Raw genomic sequence first — 21,556 nt, 5'->3', positions numbered from 1 at the left:
AACAATAAAAATAAAAAATAAAATAAATTTTAAAAAATTTAAAAAAGAAAGTGTTACCTCTATCATCTACTTTGAAAAGTAGCAATTAAAAGAATTATCTAGAAAGATCTCCAGGCACTTGTGGAGGTGATACTCATAATTACTCTGAAGAGATTGCTGTTTTCGAACATATCAGTGATACAGACTTATTTTTATTTGTGAAACAGTACAGAACTCAGGAAAGAGCATAGAAAGGCTGCCTTCCTTTTATTAAACTCCAGTTTTGTGTAAAACATAACCTGGATGATATTCTTCTCAGAACAAGTGAAAACTGATGTTGGTTAAGTAACTTGGGAAAAGTGTCAGGCTTGTTGTTCAAAAGGTCTTTCCCTGCAAGGCCTACAGAAACTCCTGTTCCTTTCCTGTTCTGAGTTCTCATTGTTCCTAAAATCACCAGTGTCCCATCCCCACCCCATCTCCACACCCCTTACAACTTAATGATTTCCTGGATGTTAATTTGCCTCACTGATTGTTCACACAGAAACTGAACCTTATGTTTTTATTCATACTTTGTACAGCCTAGTGTGGGTCAGGCAAATCTGACAAGATGCACAGACTCTGTAGTCTCAGTTTTCTTTTTTCTTTTTTTCATTGTTGTTCAATTACAGTTGTCCCCATTTACCCCATTACTCTACCCCTACCCTACCCATCCACACCTCCCAAATTCAGTCCTCCCCACCCTGTTGTCTTTGTCCATGGGTCCTTTATACATGTTCCTTGACAACCCTTCCCCTTCTTTCCCCTGTTACCGCCTCCCCCTCCCCTCTGGTTACTGTGAGTTGTTATTTATTTCCATGTCTCACCTCAATTTTCTTATATGTAAACTGGGAGGATTGCTCAAGGATTAATTATGATACCATATATAAAAAATGTTGAACACAGTTCTTGGTGGGCAGTAGACACAAATAAAAATAACTTTTTCCTTCACGTTTCAGCATAATGCTTTTGCCCACCCTGTAAACAAGTACAGGGTGGGCAAAAGTAGGTTTATAGTTGTATTGTGATATTCTTTTGAGTTAATAAAGCTATTGTAATAATCATAACCTGCACATCTTTTTCCATAGGAATAGCTATAACCTATTTTTGCCTACCCCTATATATTACTTTTCCTTTACATATTGTAAGTTAGCCAGAGATTTCTCCTTAGCACATTACTCTGAGAGTATTAATTCACCACCAGTAAAACATAAGCATTTTTATAATTGGCTTATGAGTTCCTTTGGGGACATGCAAACTTTGTGGGTACCAGAAGCAGACCTGCACTCAGCATGGGAACAGGGGCTGCTTGGTAGCACTTCCTCCTGAGGATTGCCTGCAGCTCTGACCAACCTCTAACATCACTGTGAAGAAAGGCATCCTATGTCAAAGGCAGATCATTGACTGAACATTATTAGGCAGTTCAAGGAAATGCATTTTACTGCCTGTTATGACTACTAAATGAAGAAGGAAGATTAGAAAGACGAGGAGGGAAAAGAAGAGGAGGAAGCCAATACTTTTTGATTAGGTGTGACTCTCACACTGATTCTTTTAGTCATAATGAGGAATTTTGTACCAAAGACAGTAAAACCTGCTACACAGTCTTGTTAATTCTAATGAAGTATAATGCCTAAACAATAGTTAAACATTATCTGCTTTTTTTGGAGGAGTCTTTGTCTAAGGATAAAAAACTTTAGTTTTCTGCATGGTCCTGAGGCTCCTGTTGATATTGCCCACTGTACTGGGAAGTTATGCCCGGGAGGTTATGCCCACAGCTGTCAGCCAAGCATCTTTTGGGAATTTCCCAACTATCAGCTATTGCTAATGATTGAGGTGTTCTCCACCCTTCCCTAGGTCAAGGGAACAGTGAATGGATATCATTATGATATATATTTCAGCATTTCTAGGTTTTAATCTGATTCTCAATTGCTCAAAGAAGAGTGAAGCCATAAGTTAAAGAATACATCCTTCCCTAAAGATGATAGGGGTACTTGCACATGGTTTCAGGATCCCTGGCAAAGACATGGGGTTTACCTATGTTATTTATTGTCCTTCAGGTCAAACATGTAGATACCTGACATAAAAATAAAATTCAGTGACTTTTTCTCAGAAAAATAGTTACTTTGCATTAGTTTTCTCTATTGCCCTAAAGGGCATAAATTGTTCCTTAGTGGAGTCAGGAGAAGAAAAAAAGTAGGTTCTGTTCCCTATAACAGTTAATAGGAGTTACCAGGAGTTATCCTGGTCTCACTCCCAAACAATATCCGGACCCTCACTCATTGCTGGTAGTGAGAAAAAGCAAATGTGCCTAGACAGTGTTATGCAGCATGTTACAATATCCTTCAGCAGATACCTGATTAACTGGAATCTAGATACAAGCCTCTTCAAATAATTTGATATTCTTTTTTTGCATGCTCCTAAAAGAGAAAAAGGCGAGAGATGAGAAAATGCTTAGAGTGAGGATTTAGCCCTAAGACAAGTTCTATTACTTCCTAAAATCAGCTTCACTTTAACATTTTATAAGCAAAGCCTTTTATGACCAGAGTGAACACTGAAAATTATAACCCCCATGTTTTCCCAGAGACTAATTTGTCATAACATGATAAAATTTTAACATTAAAAGGAGCCTTGGGAGTCTTGAGGCTCAGGCTTCCAGTTTGCCCTCAAAGCCCTTTTCCACACCTGTACAATGGCAGCCAGCTTCTATGCAGTGTTCCAACATAAGCAAGCGAGTGGACTAGGATACTTTAGAAAGCGAGGTAGCTTATCAAAGATATACTTTATTAAAAAAGCCTTTGGTGTAATGCATTTTGATGATATATTTCCAAAAATAAAATGCTGATTTAGATGCAAATAAAGGAGTCCATTTCCACAGATGGATAGAAAGTGGTATATGTACCCTTAAAAGTCAAAATTGAAATAGTGTATATGAAATATTTGTTTATTCAGTTAGTTACCATTTGAAGCCAGAGGTTGTCCTCAACCTAATTTTATTGTAAGAGAAATCCCCAAATGATGTAAAAAATAATTTCCTGCTTTAAAAAATATTTCATCCTAATCCAAAACCCATACAACACCACTCCTTACATCATCCTCTTTCCAGAATTAAATATGAACTCTCCCAGGATACTTAGATTCCTTCAGGAACGCTAATAGTGAAGTTGCTGTGAGTCAGACATAAATTCTACCAGAGGGTCACTAAGCTCCAGGTTAAAGTCCACATGTCCCTACAAGCCCCTGTTCATATAGGCATGTAACTAACTGGTGCTTCTGTAGTATGCATTAGAATCACCTGCAGGGCTTGTTAAAACACTTTGCTGTGCTCCTACACTTCCCCTGAGTCTCTGATTCAATAGATTGAGGAGGAGCCCCCAAATTTGCATTTTTAACACATTCCCAGGTGGTATTGATGTTGCTAGACCAGTGGCAACATTTTGGAAAGTACTGTTTCATGAAAAAAAAAATCACTTGAATGTTTGTACTCTGGTTGAAGATGGTGGGGATGTAGGAGGACATTGGCCTCTATGGGGCTGCTGGGTACACCAGGAAGAGGCACACTGTTTAGGAAATAATGGAGATGGAGTTTAAAGGTCCACATTCCATCTCCAAATCTCAAGTCAGACAATCAGATTCATTATGTTATTTTTTTCCCTTCAAAGTCCATTTTTCCAGCCAGCTCGTTCTTTAGCCCAGCTATGATGAGGTGCTGCTGCTTCCTGTTTTAGCTACTTCTACAGATCCCTGAACCTGGAGAAGATGAGCAAAAATGATCATTTGGTTCTCAGCACTTACTCTTTAGCCCTTGGACAGTAATCAAAAATGTATTTTAAGGAGAAGGGGGAAAATATATACATCAGGAGAAATGCCTTGAATCCAACTGGCTCTGTACTTGGGTTCCCATGGAAACAGGATTATAAATTAGCGATTTGCTTTTACTTAATGTACTATTGAGGAGAAAATGCCTCTCTTTCATTATTCAAATGCTTCACTTGTGCTTTACCAAATCACAAGAAAGTAATGCCATTGTAGGCTTCTAAACAGTTTAAACTGTTCTACCACATTTAACTCAGAAGAGATGTCTCATTTAAAAATATAAATGAACTAGAACTGCTTTGTGATAATAAATTATTGACCTTTTTAACTTTTTTTTTAATGAACTGCTAATATTTAACACTCAAAGAAGCGAAATCTTCAGGTAGAATCTATTGTAGGAATTTTTGAAAACTGGGCAATTGATTTGCATACTGCTTTATTTTTGTTTTGAGAGTGACAGCAAAGTTATACAAGAGACTGATTTTGTCTTTTCCAGCCATTTATTTAACACAGGTTTACTGTGGGAATTATAATAACTTTACACACCAATAGCATACAGGATAATATTTCTTAAAAGCCAAATACAAAAATAACATACTCCAAACAAAAGACAAGTTAACTACGCTATTGTTCCAGGCAAGGGGAAATGAAAGAAATAAAGCATGAATTTAGTGTGGGGTGTACCTTTCAAATGAGTTGGTTTCTTGAGAGATACTTGGCCAACCTGACTTCCAGCTGCCAGGACAAAAACAAAAATCTCCTGTTGCTAGAGACTGTTGCCAGGGAAGGAAGGTGCCAGTGTCAGTGAACAGGCTGGACAGCCCCCATTGTTATCATTCCAGGGACCCCTTGCATGGTATAGCATTACTGCTGACTAGAGTTGCTTTGGCCTCTGTAGGAGCAAATGCCTCGAGAACTTCAGGGAGTTGTTTAGGAGAACTAACTGTGTCTTACCTAGACAAAATTCTTGAATAGTCCTGACAAACTCTCCGTACTTACAGTTTAAGTGTCTCTTTGCCATAGTTGCTCTTTCACATGTTCTTATTGGTAAGCCCCAGCATGCCCCCCAGCTGCTGGTTGAATCAGGTACTTATCCATGACAACAGATGGGATGATGACATCCTGACACAACTTATTTTATTGTTACATCAAAACAACTTTACTTCTAAAAACTTCCCAACAGCATGAATGGAACTGAGGAGCACTATGCTAAGTGAAATAAGCCAAGTGGTGAAAGACAAATACCATATGATCTCACCTATAAGTGGAACCTAATCAACAAAACAAGCAAGCAAATATAACCAGAGACGTTGAAATAAAGAACAAACTGACAGTAACCAGAGGGGAGGGGGGAGGGGTATAACAGGGGATAGAAGGGGAAGGGTCATCAAGAAACATGTATGAAGGACCCATGGACAAAGCCAAAGAGGGGTAGGATTGAGGGTGGGAAGTGGGGGTGGGTGGGACAGGGGAGAGTGGTGGGGGGAAATAGAGACAACTGTACTTGAACAACAATAAAAAATAAAAAAAATAATATAAATAAATAAATAAATACTGTTAGTAAAAGAAAATAAAAACAACCTTCTTTAATCTTTGTCATAAACAAGTGGGCTGAAACAGCTCAGCTTAAGTGATAAGTGGATTTGAAATCAAAGAAATGTACATACACATAGAGATATTGTCAATGGGTACAAAAAGACTTTTTCTTTTTTATTTAATCCTCACCTGAGGGTATATTTTCATTGATGAGAGAGAGAGAGAGAGAGAGAGAGAGAGAAACATTAATGTGAGAGGGAACACATCCTGACTGGGAATCAAACCAACAACCTAGGTATGTGCCCTAACTAAGAAATGGACCCATACCCCCCTTTTGGTGTGTGGGATGATGCTCTAACCAACTGTGACACCTGGCCAGGGCAGACTATTTTTGTTTTTATGTTGTATTAACAACAACTTTGGTGGATAAAGTCAATATAATCAATTCCCCATCAGTCTCAAAATGTGGTTCTTTCCCAATAAACTGTAAGGCATTCTGTATCATTGTCATTGATTTAGTGAGATCTTCACTGTATGGTAATTCACTTTAGCTTTCATTGTTGATCTGATACCACCGTAATAACCAGATTCGTAGGCTTTGAGAAATATAGTCAGTTCGTCTCTAAAGGATCTTTCCATTTCATGGATAGTTGTCTACTTCCACTGAGGAATCAGCATCTGTCTTCATGGCATGATAATATAGACTCTAAGAAAGCCTGTGAGAAACACTTAACTCATATTTTTATCACTCATTTGCCTTAAAGTTCTAAGGTCATTATGTGAATCCAAACACTCTCTTGAAATGAAAGCACATTAAGCTATGTTTAACTTGTAAATTATTTGATCAGCTACTATGGATGTATGAAGAGTCTGACTACAGGGATGAAGAACAGCTAATGCTGGGTAGGAAAGCTTGGTACCACCTAATGTGGTGAGATGAGTGCTAGGCCTCAAAGCAGAGGATCAGGGATGGTGAGTGTCCAGCAGGATGAAGCCTCAGAGGCAATGTGGAGGACCTCTGAGGTTCAGCTTTACCAACTGGGCAATATTTCTAGGGGCAGTTGTCACCTTTTCATCTTCATTCATTCCATTTGTAGATTCTTCCTCAAAATATTTCTTTATAATTCAGGATTTTAAAACTTGGTTTTACAATTTCAAAAATAATCAGACCCAGTGTCAGCCACTCTCTGTTTTCATATTAATTCTCTAAGGATTAGTTGGAGAGCCCCTTTAGACCGTTACATTCTTTCAGCTTATTTTCCCTACTTTAAAGTAGAGCATTAGTCAAGATTGCAAAGATGGTAGTGAATCATTCTGAGTGAATGAGTTTTCAGGAAGATAGTTTATAATTTAGACTATTTTTTTTCCTAGAGTACTGTCTCAACTCCTGGCAACGTGGTGTAGTTTAAAGCCTTGCTCCTCCAAGTGTGCTGCCTGGACCAGCAGCATGGACATCACCTGGGAACTTGTTAGAAATGCAGAATATCAGGACCAGCCTCAAGCTCCTTTAATCACATTTACATTTTAATAAGATTTCCAGCTGATTAGTGTGCTCATTGATGTTTGAAAATTATTGGCATAGGGTATTGGTATCAAAGTAGGGAACGTAACTTCTTATTTTAGCTCTGCCACTGTCTAGCTATGTGACCCTACATCCATCAGCTAGGCTTTTCACACTGTGTTCTTCAGAGCTCTGTCCACTCAGTTAGAATTACTCAGAGGCCTAGTGGTGAGGGCAGAGACTCCCACCTGAGCCCTGAGCAACTCCAGTTTTGTTAGCTTGTATCTTCTGGTCTTGAACATAAGGCATGGCTGAAGGAAAGGTTTGCCTGTGAAAAATATTTGAGACCTACTGTCCATGAGGGGTTCTAAAGTCACTTCCAGATCTAAATTTTGTGTAAGTATATAATAACTTTTTTAAAGGATATATCTTTTCATTTATATACACATTTCAGATACTAAGACTAACAGTTTAGTAACCTCTAGGAGGTTTTATGAATAAGATGAAAAACTCAGGCTGCCTATCACTGAATTTCCCACTGTCTTTCTCAGTCTTTAGCCATATACTGTCCTGACTTTACTCCTTTTAACACCACATAAGATCTTTTTACAAGACCTCATCATACTATCTTTTTTCCCCCGTCATCTTCTCAGTATTAGTTATTTGGGTGCACTCTGGCTCTTAATTGTCCATTGTCCAGTGCCATTCACAGCACACATTGATCTAAAAAGGGTTGTGGCCTGGCTAGTGTGGCTTAATTGGTTCGAGCATCCTCCTGTAACAAAAAGTTGCAGTTTCAATTCTTGATCAGGGCATATATGTAGGTTGAGGTTTTGATCACCCTTTTGGGCACATATGAGAGGCAACCAATTGATGCTTCTCTTGCTCTTTGATGTTTCTCTCCCTTTCCCTATCTCTCTAAAAGCAATGAAAATAAAATGTCCTTGAGTGAGGATTACAAAATAGATAAATAAAATAAAAAGTGTTGAAAGTGCTGAGACACCCAGTGATATCCTAGATTGGGCAAGGCAATGTCCAGTCCTGTACTCCCCAGTAAGTTAAAGAGGACAGTACTCTTCTCAGTTCATTTTTTAGCTGATACTTTCTGTAACTGAATTTCTGAATCAGAATCAGCATCATAGTTATAGTCAGATTCATCTGCCTTCTGCAAGGAAAGAGGGCAGGTACATTAATAGCCCATTTCTAAATGTGGTTCCTTCTTTCCTCAAAACAGCAGAAAATGTTCTTCCCAGTCCCATAGTGTGAACCATCATCCACCTTTATATTTTTTTATCTGATAGCTGCAGCAGTCTATTACTTATTTATATGTTTATTGGCTTTTCATGCCACATTTCCTCCAAAGAACTCAAGCAATTGAAGTGTTTGTTTTAGAAGACTGCAAAATATACTCTTACACATTTACCTGTGGGATTTACATGAAGTCATTCTACATTCTCCTTCATCTATTGTGATGGGATTATTATAAAAATACATTTAAAAATCTTCTCAGAAGTACACATATTCTCCTTTCAAAATGCAACCATGAAGAATAAGGAAAAATCTACTAAAACAACTGACCAATGTTCTTTTCTTAGAAAAATCAATTTCATCAGTGGCTCATGAAATCCATTTTCCTGGTCAGAAACAAAGCAGATAATCATCACTTAATAATATTTATGGTTGATAGAAATGCAGAGTAAATAAAATTGTCCTCTAAAATATCATCAATTTATTTATTTATTTTTTTGCTGATCTCCAAGGAATTTATAAAGTGCTGGTAAGAGTTTTTTTTTGTCATTTTTTTTTTTAGTACATATTTGGGCCAACACACATCAAAGGAACTCAATAGATATTTGATGAATGAATAAGTAAATGAATAAAGTAAAATACACATGATCCTTAATTTGCACATAATGCATTCCTAAAGACAGCTTCATAAGAGAGATTGCTTAAAGGCAAAACACTCACTGCAAGGATACTGCTTTTTTTGTAAATTGAAAGCAGATAAAGTAAGAAAGGCCAAAAGTAACTATAGATCTTTATTAGGTGTTAAAAAATAAATGAAATAGTAGAAGAGCAACAGGATAAAGCATGGGCGCTGAACAGAAAATGGAGTTCTAGTAAAAGATGATTGGATAAATGCAATACTTGCTTCCTTTATAGAAGTATCCACTGGTGAAAAGAAAAAGAGAAGAAACTTCTTCTCCTCCACAGAAATATGCCAAATGTCAGTCCATTCTTCTCTCAGCCTTCAAAAGTATTATGGATTCTCTGAACCTGTTTATTATCAGAGTCCCTTGAGATAAAAACTAACTACAAATCATGAAAGAGAGTCTGTGTGTGATATGGACCACTAACCAAGCTGAGTCAAAGCAGAGTGCTAAAACCTTTGGAGAATAAAGCATCCAAATAGGAGATGTGTCTGATTTGGTATAAAAGTGTTCTGAGACAGCATACTCCAGTGGAAACTGCTGGCTTTCATTTTGCCCTCCCATTCGTGGGTAAATAAATCACTAGTTTGAATAGAACTTTCCTCAATCCAAGAAGGACAATGAGAAGAAAGACATTAACACAAGAGCTTTAGATGGGAGGTATATAGAAAACAAAAGGCAAATCTGTATCATTTCAGAAAAAGAACTGATGGAAAAAATAAATAAAAATATATTCTACATATTTTAAATTAAAGTGAATATAAACTATTTGAAAGGAGTTATCAAATGAATAAATGGAGATATATATCACATTGAGAGAAAAAACAAATCTTAAAAAAGATGGAATGAAAGAATAAATCTATCAAGAAATGTGACCATATTAAATATATAAAGAATTTAAAAAACATAATGATGAAAACAGCAACCATGGCATAGAATAAAGGCTTGAAATAATCACAGAAAAAAAATGAAAAAAAAAGAAATTAAAATAAAAAATAATTAAAGAAAAAATGATTACAGCTAATTTTATGTATATATGGCAAATGATAAACAATATCCCTAAAAAGAACACTATAATGAAAAAATATAAATAATATAAATATCCAATAAAATGAGATATCCTGAAATCAATTGAAAGCTATGGGAGGTAGGGGAGAAAATGCAGACAACTGTAATTGAACAGCAATAAAAAATGTTTAATAAAAAAAAAGATGCCTATGGGGGTCCAGGCAAAAAGAAAAAGCAGGTCTAAAATTCTTCATGACAGAGTTCAATACCAGAATACAAGGAACTATATAGTGTAATAACAGAAATTATTATCCAATGTTTTTATACCCAGCTAAGCTGTTGTCAAATATAAAGGTTATATACCTTGTGAGCACTCAAATATTGTAATATCCATGACTCTTCTTCTTAAAAAACAATTTAACCTGATTAAATAACTGAACCATACAATATAAAGAACTCTGGGTTAGAGAGCTCACTGCACTAGTATTGAATCTATTTATACATAGTGGCTTAAAACATATGTGTGTGTGTATACACACACACACACATATGGGGCTAAAAAGCCCTCTGAGAATTATGATTATAGGAGCAAATATGTATGTATTGCTACTTTGATATTATGTTATAATTTCAAATATTTATATATTCATCAGCAGTTCAGAGAAGCAGTTACTGGGAAGATACTCTAACAAGATGATTCTATTTTAAGGAGCTAGGTAGGCATAGCTCTTCTTTATGGAAGTAAACATTTTTCTATAAAATATGATGGCTACAAAGGAAGACATATGACAGAAGAAATAAGACAGGAAGAACCATGAGAAACTATTTTTAAGGCTTTAGAGTTTGGGGAGAATTCAACCCTCTCATTGGTCTATTGGGCTGTCTTAGGTTGGATTTGTTTAGAAGCAGAGACTGAAATAGGAATTTGGGCTTATTTATTGAGTTAGATTGAGTTAGTGCTCTTAACTCCAGAGCTAGATTGCTCTAGTTCCACAGAGGGTAATCCTCTTGGAAAGAGAACAGCTGTGGGCCATCAGCAGTCAACACTCACAGCAGCTGGTGGGCTGGGTGCATCTGCCTAATAAAGGGCATCTAAGCAGGGTTCCAACAGTGTCACCTGTAGGATGTTGATAGCTCTGTTTGATGACAGCTTTTTCTGCCTTTGCCAGTCCTTTATTATCCTTTATTAGGGTTTATAGATGCCAGCTTTTGGTGTCTAAGACATGCATTTCACATAGAGAAGAAGAGTAAAGGACTTCTGTGGAGAGAACAGGAATAATGAAGAAGTCTTGTTTTTTGGGGGGTGGGTAGGGGTAGACAGTGTGCCAATGAACTTCATGAAAATTGTCTTAGCATCAAGCTATTATCCATGTTGCCAGTCACAACAACCTCAGAAAATCCAGATAATCAACCTATTAAGTATAGGTTAATGACCTCCAGAGATTCTATCCAACTCATCCCATCCCTCTTATTCCCACCCACCCCAGTGATCCAACTCACCTGAGATACCATGTCTTAAATCACAGTCTGGAAACTTTTAAGACCCAAGAACAACAGATGAGAAACTTGGGCACTTTGTGGGTGATGTTGAAATAAAAAGAAAGCATTGTCTTAGATTAATAAGATACTAGAAAGAACCAATTTGTAATTACCCCTTATCTGGGACATACCAATGTCTCCATACTAGAATGTGGCATTTTGCAAATTTATTTTCAATGAAGCTCATTATTTGCTTACTATCTGATAGGGTTAGTATTGTACAAAATAATAATATAACAACAACAACAAGAGCAACAATAATGTATTCTTTATCAAATGCTGGAGTTTGCAATGAGACCTAGTGGTTTTTCAAGAAGTACAGGTGATGTCAGAGAGTCCAGTTAGGGGATATTTATCCCAAGTAGAAGTGTTAAAAGACTGAAGTAAGCCTTCCAGCCAAATACAGGATCTCACATTCGTTATGGAAGAGCCACAGATGGTTCTTTTCTCCATGAACTGTTAATACAAACTGATATATGAATCTAAACATCAAGAATGTTTTCCTGCCATAGAGTTGAAATCTCTCTCTCCCTCCCCCCGCTCCCCAAACTACATTCACGGTGTTAGGTGTGTTATTTAATGTTATGCAGAACAGGTTATTTGTTCACTCAACAAATACATTTATATGAAAAATGCAATTTTAAAAGTGAAAATAAAGAAGACATGGTCCCAGCTCTCAAGGAGCTTAAAACCTAAGGAGGAAAAACAATAGGTTTTGTGGTAATAAATGCCAGTAAAGAAAGACAATAAGAGATTTAGAGAAAGGGGTGACTCACTGCCTTGGCGTTATGAAAGGATTCATGGTGCCTTTATGCAGTAACTCTATATTTGAGCCATGTAATCAAGCCCATCCTGTCCTTCTCCCCCACCCCTACCTTCTTTTTCCTAAATATACCCCAGTTCTTTAACTTGTTCTCCTATTATATGACTATAAATTCCTTTAATCCTAGTCCTTCCTTCTCTTGAGATTTCATTGCTTTACAACACTTTCCCTCAAATGTGGTCTTCGAGTATTGACCACTGATTGCCTCCCTTGTGATATGATGGAGGCTGAGCATGAGAAAAATTTGGGATTCAGCACAGTCTTCCCTGCTGGGAATGAACAATATCCCGAGCGTGTGTGGGAAGTTTGCTGGTATATTAGCATTAGCTCACTCCTTCCCCCACTTTTGAATTGTCCCTTATATGTTTAACTCACTACATCTATAGAAACTTTATCCTGTCTTACCCCATACTTTACTAGAAAAATAAAAGAAAGTTTTAATTTCATACACAAAGACATTAGCACATTAATTCAAGCATGTTCCCATTGCAAAAAAATGCCTTTTGGAAAGAATAATGCTTAATGCAAAGAAAAGTCCCTTTAAGGGTGGGATATTAGGCATCTCAGTGAAAAAAAATACATATTTAATAAAGTACATATTTGGAAAATACATATTTTAATAAATTTGACTCACACTGTATATCTCTTTGATAACTTCACATGAAGTCAGCTCATAAAAATTTTGAAGAAAAGCATGTGTTAATAGTATAATACAATAGAAATAGCTAATATTTATTGAATACTACATGAAAAGCATTATGCTAAGAAAATTTCAATTATGATCATTCTATTTCAAGAATAATCTTATAAGATACATCTTACAGATGAAGGAACTGAGGCTTAGAGGTGTTAAAGATTATACAAGACCACGTGAAAGAGACCTTGTTTCAAAATGAAGTAGCTGAAATTCCAATTTTGATGTTACCACTTACTGTGATATTTGGACAAGGCATGTCATTGCATTGAACTTCCATTTATTATCTGTAAATTAAATAAATTAACTAAAGTTTTTCTCAGGTGTGTTTTATTGTATGATTTCATGTTCCTCTCCATGGAACTTCCTTTATTTGGTAAATAGTTAAATATGAAAAAAGGCAAACTCGTTAGTCTACTACTCTTTGGCATCCGGCACCTTGCTCCACATCTTGCCTATCTTCTCTGGATCTAAACAGTAGCTGTTTTTTAAAATGTCTTCCTCTGTTCTAAAAATGATTAAGGTGCTGAAAAACATGAGAAATATGCACATAATACAAGGAAATTGATAAGATTAGGGATTTTCACACATTTAACTCAATCATGCCTGACACTGAAAACAAAGTCATATTTTATTGCTTGAGAGAAATGCTCTTTGGCAAACTGTGATAGAAATCTGATTGTGAACAATGCTTGTTCACCTTTTCTAGGGCACTGGTTGGTGTGCCATACAAGGGGACTACTGACTTAATGTGCTATAAATTGCGTTCCTCGACATTAATTATATTGTTATATGAAATCACCAAAGCAAAGGCAGTTTACAATGGTCAACCAGAAAACATGGCCCTCTCGTTTGTCTCCCTTCCTGTTTTTATTGACAGTTGTGGGAGAGGTTACACAATAATTGTCAAGAGGGTAGATTTTTAGGGTAATTTTACATAATCTTGATACCATTTCACAGTCTCTGCTGGATTCCTAAAGCTGGGAAGAGGATCAAAATTAACAAACAATTTGGAATCTGCTACCATCGTATTAATTCCATGAATGAGGTATAAGTGTGATAAAAATCAAAGATAGCCTGTTGAAAACACTTTTATGTGCCTTTATGTCTCAGAGATAGATGGGTATTATTTTCAGTTATACCATTACAGTTAGTTATTTTTCCCAAACTGTAGGTGGCTGTTCACTTTTCCTACAATACTACTTTTTTGATGTCATATCATTTGCCCACCTTTTAAAATGTTTACTCTAGAAAATGGTCCAAGATTTATGCTCCTCTTTCCCTAGTTTGAGTTTGAGACCCCCTTTTCAGGGCTTTCCTTGGACTCCATGATCACCTACCTCTATGACAGATCTTACTGCATGAAATGAGATATAGTTACGATGTGAGATCAATCTTTAGACAGGGGTTATTAATTGTCTACCCCATGACCAGCTCTGTGTAAAATGTGGGAAGCACTGCATCGTGGAAGCATTTCTTTTTAACCATGTAATTTTTCAATGATACCCTTTCCTCCCCAATAAAAACCTGAGCTTCCTAAAGCTCAGAATCCTTATGATTCACAGAAATTGAGCAACCCATTGTGTTCCACCAATCTGTCTGTAATCAAAATATGAATCTGAATGGGATTATTAGGGAATGCCTTGCATTGGTACAATAGGAAAGTAAGAAGGTGAGAAAATCCAGTGTGATTTTTCTTGTTTTCTCAGTCATGGAAATTTTTTATTAGTATCTGAATTATGAGCAAGAAGTTAATGTATCAGGCTATATAGTGCTGATATCATACCACACAGAGGAATAAGGATATTTGATTCTGGGGCAAGAGGAATTAGAAAACTAGTAGCCAAAATTCTAGACATACATGAGGGGTCCCAGTTAGAGGACCACAGAAAATAATCTCAAAAAGTAAAAGGTAAAGGCTTGCAGATTAAAACTGGAGTATAGAATGCAAAGCAGAATTATATCATGAACTTATCTGAAGAAGAACATAAGAAAGGAGAAAACACCCCACATCACCATTCTCATATCCACCCCAGGGCAGAGACAATGGGATGGTCACCTCCCAAACATGCCACAAGTATTGGCACTACAGTGAGGTGGCTGCAGAGGAGACAGCAGCTGAGAGATCAGTCTGTGATCTTGTGAAAATACAAGTCAGAGGGTTTCATGGTCAGTCAAAAGTGCTTAGGACTATATCCTCAGGCATAACACCATCATAATTCAACTTTGAATAACTTTGTGGGAGTGTTATTGGCATAAGACTTAGATACTCTTTTTCTTTTCTTTGTTGAAGGATGAACTACCTAGCTATACATAGCTGGATGCTCAATATAATCTCTACAAAGAGGGTCAGCAGATAGAATGCTCTAATACATCCATGTTCTCAGCCAGAACCCCTGTAACTGATGCTCTGGATTTGTGAGGTCGTTGGCCATGATCAAGGGCTGCACCTGTGGAACTCAGTGCAGCTTGAAGGCTTATTCAATATCCACGCTGGACTCTCTCAAACTCAGCATTTTGAGAGCCAAGGGCACCATCACATCTTCCCCTTACTCCTCTAGGATTTGTTGGCTTTGTGAAAAGTATCAGTGTCTGACCGATTACATCACCATCGCACCAGGCAGAATTTGAAGAGAAAACCTTGCCCTCCTCCTTCTTCCTCATCCCCACAAGCAATTCATCATCAAAACCTGTTGATTTTTTACCCCCTAAACATCTCTCCAAGCCATTTATTTTGCCATCTTTAAATGTGCACAACTGTAAAAACCTGCTTACCATTTGGGCTTGCTGGGTTTTTTTTATTTCTACCCCTCTCTCTAGATTCATTCTTGGCCCTTATCTGCCATGCCTTCATCTCAACCTATGCCTTCCAGGTGGGTCTGGCTGGGGACACACTGGCAAGAGAGTGGCTTTAGGAAGGAGAGAAATTAAAGTACATATCTCCATCCCCTGCTCTGTGAGTTGGCCCCACTTCTGCTTTGACTTTTACCAGGCTCTGATAAACTGCTGTGCCCTTTGTCCTTTCGGGCTGAGGGGTTCCAATGGCTTGCTATTCCTTTTTGCTTCTTAATCTTGTTCCTATTGGTGTAAATGATCCTTTTTCTACATTTTCTTTAGGCAAAACTTATGAGTAAGGTACACCTTTTCTCGCAGAACACTGAATGATCTATTTCCCTCACACTTGCTTTGCTTACTTCAGAAGTTCTCCATATTACACACAAAGTGATCTTTTAAGTGCAAGTTTACTAAGTTATTTCCTTCATTAAAATTGTTCAAAGGCTTCTTGTTTCTCTTAGGAAAACAGGGAAATAACTCCAAGTTGCCACAGCCTATGTGCTATGGACCCTGCCTGTGCCTCCATCATTCCTTCATCCCATTCACTGGGCTCACATGTGACTCTTTTTCAGTTCCTTGAAATTGCTACTCAATCTCTGGCTTTGTCTACTTGAATTCTTTTCTTTCTTTACAACTTCCTATTCTTTTCTTGCCCACTCCCATCCATAACCTGAAATTTTGAGTTAAAAGGTTTCTTCTCTGGAAAAGCTATTCTTTTTTAAATTTTTATTGTTATTCAAGTACAGTTGTCTGCATTTTCTATTCTTGAAACTGTATTTCGCTATTGCCACAGGAATGTGATTTTTCAGTTAATATGTTATAGGACCTGTTTAGGACATAGGCTTGTATGTTTCCTTCCAAGCACTTGTATGGAGTATAATGATATGTTAATAAATTTTTTTATTGATGCAAAATAAGTTTGAGTGTGTGTGTGGGAGTGTTTCATGGGTTGTTTTCCATCATCTTATATGTAATGCTTTGTCATGAATGCCATTTTATAAATCCTTATTGAATGAATAAGTATAGCTAAAGTCAACCTGGATAACAAAAACAAAAGAGAACATTGAATGAGGCAGCAACAATGGTGAAAGTAGCTTTCTGTGATTATTATCTAAAAAATCTGTTGTGAGTTAAACTATAAACCAACTTGAGGAGTTTGAGAATAAATGTAGCCCACAGTCAGAGACAAGGGGCTTATTCGAAAACACTGGGCTGCTCTCAGGTCCATCTCTGGTCCCAAATTCCGTTTTTCATGAACATCCACAATAAAACCTCAGAGCACAAGCCATTAATTCAACTACTCAAATCCCTTCCAGGATTTCTTCCAAGTCACTCTGCTGACCTCAGCTCATCACTCTCATATAATGATTGCAGCAGAAGCATCTGCGAAAGTTCTCTGTCTTAAGAGATAGTAAAAAAAAATTAAAAATATAATTATAGTAAATTATACTATTAATTCTTAAATTTTGTAGATTTAAAAATAAGAAAAATATTCTTTTGGATCATCAAGTTTAAATATACAGTGAGAAAACCACTGATGACCAATGAGAAGAACTGAGAAATCTATATTATTCATTTTTTCATTTTTGAATATTTCAGATTAATTTACTTATGTCAGTTGATTAAAAACAGATGTGATTTAATTGAACCCTCATTATAGGAACTATCTTCATTCAATAATTCTGGGAAGCAGGGGGCAAAGATAACACGCAGGAAGAAGCAAGAAAACTAGTGATATATAGTAATAGAGAATACTGCATTTGTGTCACAGACCGGAATGCCTTTTCCTTAAACGTACCTCCTGCTGATCCATATTTGCTAAGTATGGAATAAGCTAAGCTCTCTATTTATCACTGAGAAGCAAACAGAGGAATAAATAGCATGTGATACTTGCATGGAGGAGATAACCACATTCCAACTTCCTTCAAATTGGACTCAACTCACTTTTAGAAGCCATCTGTCAATATTCCTGCCTTCAGGAATTTCTTTGAAGATTTCTGAAAGTTGCTGCTAATGGCACACGTAACCTCTTTCTTGATGATGGTGACCAAATAAGTATTTTCTATATTATAATGTGTAAAATAGAAGCAAACAGAGTCATGGAGGATAGGTTGGATCCAAAATCAAAGAGCTTTGAAAAGTATATGGTGTTTACTTTTACTTCTACAGATTGTGATGTATATTATATAGATAAAAAGTGTATAAAACATATACACAGTTTATAAATAATAAAGCGATCACTTATCCATTCACTACCCAGCTTAAGAATTAAAATTTGCCTGTGGTTTAGAAGTCCCATGTGTGCTTCTCCTTAATTACATCTCCCTGTCCTACCCTGACTTTTGGGTAAGTATTCCCTTGCTTTTATTCTGGCATTATTAACAGTGTAAGTATCTGTAACAATATATAGGTTAGTTTTGAAATCTGGGTAGCTATGTAAACAAAGGGAAATATTGCCATTATTACATGAAAGCTCCCAAGAAAAGATGTAAACAGAATCTGAGTAATCACGCAGAATCCCCTTGACGGGATGTTCACAAGTCTCCTCTGCAGGGCACATAGCAGAGTTAAAGTGTGGACCAGGTATTAGACATCGTGAAGGAACATGACCATGGGAGTGGGTGGCTCTGTGTTTTCTGCTTCTGAACTCATCATGCTCTATCTATAGCTCTCAGGAGTGGGTCAAAGATAAACATTTCTGTGAAGCAAAATGAGTGCCTTCATTAGTTCAGCAGTCAGGGAAGAGAGAGGAGCAGGAGATTTATCAGCATACTGTTAAGACAAACCAAGACCAGCTATGAATTAGGGTCATGCCTACCTGGGCATTGTATCCTCCAGTAAAAGTATACAGAATGGCCTTGGCTTATAGTGATGATAGCCCTCAGTGTGTCTGTCTCTTGGGATGCACTCTAAACTCTACTGGTAACCCCTAAATCTGCTGCACAGCTGTCCTACTGAGATAACAATTTTTGATTCCCTAATGGAGTCTCTCATCTTTTCTCCTGTGTTGGATGACCTATGTACCATGCCATCTTTGCTACTTTTTGGGGGGAAGGGGGTTAGACTCTCTCTCTCTCTCTCATCTGGTGAAGGTAGGACTCATACTTGAGTAACTTCCTGAGAAAGGGTGAGAGGAAAGTACATTTTTAAGCTTGCATCTTTGAAAATATCTTAATATAGCATTATGTTAATGGTTACTTTGCCTAGGTATAGATTTTAGATTAGAAATTACTTTCCGTCAGAATGTTAAAGACAATATTGTTTACTTCCAGGGTTATTGTTGAGAGAAGCCTGAAGCATCTGAAACTCTATTTTTTGTGTAAGTCTATTCTTTACCCATTTTTTGAAGCTTATAGAGTTTTGAAATTGCACTGTGCTGGGCATTCACTGAGATCTTTAAATATTAAGAAAAAAACCCATCCATTTCCAGGAAATTTTCTTGATAATTTTCTTCCTCTGTTCTGCAATGCCGCTTTCTGCACCATCTATTATTTGGATGTAGTCAACTAATTTTTCACTCTTCTGTATTCTGTCTCTTGTTTTGCTTTACTTTTCTAGTATATTCCCTTAATTTTATCTTATAACTTCTATTTAGGTTTCCATTTCATTTCTATGTTTGTTTAGAATTTCTAAAATTTTAAAAAATTATATGCATTTTAATATATTTTTCCTATTTTCATATCTGCATTATCCTTTCTGAAACTATGAATAATTATTTCCTTTTCTTTCTTTCTCCTTCTCCGTGTTATCATTCCCCCTTCTTTCCCTCCCCCTTCTCTCCCTCCTGCCCCTCCTCTTCCTCCTGTTGCTGCTGCTGCTGCTGCTTCTTCTTCTTCTTCTTCTTCTTCTTCTTCTTCTTCTTCTTCTTCTCATTGTCTCTATTTCCTCCAAGTTGCTTTCATTACATTTGTCACTTTGGTCTTGGTATTTCATGTTAAAAGGTCTTTTCTAACTTAAGGCTTTCCTTCAAGTTTGATATATGGTAAACCTAGTTGCCTGTTTATGAGTAAGAATGGGTACTAAAAAGGCTTTGTGAAGTTCTCATTACTTGATAGGTTGTCAAGTCTCAGCTGCTCTTTAAGGGAATGCTCCAGTCTTTGACAACTCCTTCTCGTGCTGGCCAGATTTCTTAGAAAACAATTTGCACTCTTTCTCCTGTAGCAGCAGAAGTCTGTCTGCCAGGACTCTTGGGGAATCTGAGTATGCTCCCAAGTCAATATTCTTATGTATTGTCACTTATGTCCTTTGTATTTAGTTTGGTATCCACTCCTTCAACTGTACCTGGTGTCCCCAGAGATTCTCTGTTTTACTTTTCTCTCTTTTTTTTTTTTTTTGTGGGGGCCGGTAAGCCTCAAAATTTTATGGTGCAGCAGCAATCTTCCAGTATCATGGGGCTTGGGAGAATGGCAAGTAGAGATCTACCTAACTTGCAATCAGTGGCCCCCAAACTTCCTCCTTACTTCTGGCTACTCCTGCCCTATACCACCTCTCCTCTAACTCTGCATTCCAATATTGCCTAGAACTGTCTTTCTTTATTTTACTTCAAGGATTCTATGAGGTACTTTGTGTTGGTTCCCACTTATTCCCAATACTGACTTAAGATTCAGCTTTCTCATTTCTGCTATTACCTCTTATTTAGCTACTTTTCAGCTTCCAAAATTTTGTTGTCCCATTTGTTTGGGTTTAAGATTTTATAACACAATTCATTTACTGTAAAGTTTAGTGGGTATTATGAGGTAACAACATTAAATTTATATGTTTAATCTTCCATCTTAACCTGTAACTTAGATGGCATAATTTTAACATTAAGCCTTCACCCATTCAACAAATGTTTCCTGATTTTGGGCTAGAACATGTTTTGTAGAGCATTTGAAGAGGCAATGTGGACAGAGGGTAAGACTGGCTAGAGGTAAGGGATTTCCTTACAAGGATAGCGGGTTCTATTTTCTAGGGTGAAATAAACTAGCTAAAGCTGAGTCGAAGGGATGCAACTGGTGTATGTTAGATTTCCGTGATAATGAGGAACTTCCTGCAAATGCAGACTGACCTAGGTCTGGATTTGTACTGTGGCCTGGGCCAGTGGAAGAGCCTTTATTTTGTGGGCCCCAATGTACAAATTAGCTTTATCATTTCCTTCTGTGTTTTCTCTGCTGTGTATCCCACAAATCCATCCACTTCCTTTCTGCTAGACTGAGTTTTCTGAAGTGCAAATATGACCATGTCATTTTCCTTTATAAAACTCCCAAATGAATTCTTATTGCTTTAATAAAGTCCACGTTTAGAGCAGCATAGGGAGAGCATAGGGATGAGCCTCCTTACAAGTCTCTGCAGCCTCATTTTTCACTATGGCCTGCCTGACATATGACACTTCAAATAAGACCACATGTGTTCATGGATTTCCATGGGAGACCCCAAGGAATTTCATCCTGCTGTGCCTTTCTAAATGCCTCTCCTCTTCTTGGAGCACACTCCTTGTCCTTTCTCTCTTGGAGACATCCTTTTAGACTACTTTGGGTACCTCGAAGAATCTCTCACCCACCAACCCATCTGGGCTCTGCCCCATCCTATAGTATGAACCTACATTGACATGAATTGCCTACACTCCCATGCCCTATTAGAGCTGCTGTATTTTGTCTCCTGCATGTACTGAATACTGTCTGATACATGGGAGAATGACTCTTACTATGATGACAGCTGCCAATAAAATAATGTTTTTTTTTCCCTTAGAGAGATATTTTACTTATTTCATGAACTATTGGAACCATTTTGATTTAAAATTTACTTACTGGCCTGGGATTGAAATAATTTTGGTCTGTTTCTGTTTAATCTCTTTGGGCTACAATTATGTAACTTTTATAGTT

Source organism: Desmodus rotundus, chromosome 2 (assembly GCF_022682495.2).
Source record: "Desmodus rotundus isolate HL8 chromosome 2, HLdesRot8A.1, whole genome shotgun sequence".
Taxonomy (NCBI): Eukaryota; Metazoa; Chordata; class Mammalia; order Chiroptera; family Phyllostomidae; genus Desmodus; species Desmodus rotundus.
This window is presented reverse-complemented; position numbering follows the sequence as displayed.